The sequence below is a fragment of the Silene latifolia genome, chromosome 4 (genome assembly GCF_048544455.1).
Source record: "Silene latifolia isolate original U9 population chromosome 4, ASM4854445v1, whole genome shotgun sequence".
Lineage (NCBI taxonomy): Eukaryota > Viridiplantae > Streptophyta > Magnoliopsida > Caryophyllales > Caryophyllaceae > Silene > Silene latifolia.
Window position 1 is genome coordinate 75,941,334 of NC_133529.1, and position 1,359 is coordinate 75,942,692.

The following is a 1,359-nucleotide window of genomic DNA, read 5'->3' on the forward strand; positions in this document are numbered from 1 at the left end:
TCGTACCCCGAAACAAGTGATCCCTCAAGTTATTAGGCATCGGAGGACGAAAAGGTTCACTATCAGCAGCGGCCTCAGTCGATCGACCAGTGAGATCAGTCGATCGACTGACTTGAACAGGACCAGAAGCTACTGTTTGTCGCGCTTCAGTCGATCGACTGGGTATATCAGTCGATCGACTGATATACCTGGTAGACGCCTTTTTCTTTCCACTTTTCGTTCCAGCTTTCTTTTGACTTGGTTCTGCCTCATCTTTTGCAGCAGGGTCCTCGTCCATGACGGGCCCCTCTAGGGTGGACCCACTCCTCAAAGTGATGGCATTAAGGGTCTCCTTTTGGTCAGTTTGAGTCGGTAAGTGTCCCAGAGCTCGAGTGGTATTCTTGCTAGCCAATTGAGCAATTTGTCTCTCTAGCAGTTTCATCCCAGCCTCTCTAGCTTGAGACTCTTTCAGCAACAAGTTCTTTAACTCAGTAAAATCGAAATTTTGGGTTTGTTGCTGCTGCGACACATAGGGAGGTTTTTGAAACTGTTGTTGCTTGTGAGGGGGCACATAAGTCTGCTGCTGCTGTTGTTGTGGAGGTTGAGTCAGATTTAGGACATTTTGGCTACTCCACCTCAAGTTTGGGTGGACATTCGACTCATAGTACGTGTTTGTCTGCCTATAATGTTGAAAGGCAGCACAAGACTCAAAGGGACTAGGACAATTTTCTGAAACATGTCCCTCAGCTCCACATCTTCTACGGACGAGAGGACCGTCTGAAACAACATTCACATGATACATCCCTCCTTTTGAAGCTCCTCCCAACTCATATTTGTCAAACCTCGCCGTGAGAGCTTCTAATGCAGCTACAGAAGAAGATTCAGCACTTCTCCTTTGATTCCCTCTGGAATTCCCATACTCAGCTTTATGGGTGGCTAAGTCATCAATGATCTTCCACCCCTTAGTCTCTCCTATATTCTCAGCAAATCGGCCATTGGCTGCAGCATCCAAGATAGCCCTCTGATCGTCATACAGCCCATTATGGAACTGATTGCACAAGCTCCATTTTTCGAACCCATGGTGCGGAATGGTTCGCACCAGCTTCTTGAAACGGACCCATGCTTCATGAAAGTTCTCATTAGGTCCCTGTTTAAATCTCGTGATCTGAGCTCTAATGGCATTCATCTTCGAGGCAGAGAAGTATTTTTTGTAGAATGCCAGGGCCAAAGAATTCCAGTCGGTGATCCCATGAGCAGCTCGATCCAAATCTCTATACCACTCCCTTGCAGCATCACAGAGTGAGAAAATAAACATGGTCTCCTTCACCTGGTCTGGGGTCACGCCGGTCGGTGGGGATATGGAACAACAATAATCGATAA

At 47.1% G+C, this 1,359-nt stretch overlaps 1 non-coding gene across 1 annotated transcript; it reads left to right on the forward strand.

Moving 5' to 3' along the window:
- The first annotated feature begins 1,052 nt into the window (after window positions 1–1,052).
- Window positions 1,053–1,159, forward strand: LOC141654042 (small nucleolar RNA R71). Its single transcript, XR_012547624.1, has one exon. It is a non-coding gene; the product is annotated as a small nucleolar RNA R71 (small nucleolar RNA).
- Window positions 1,160–1,359: the final 200 nt, after the last annotated feature.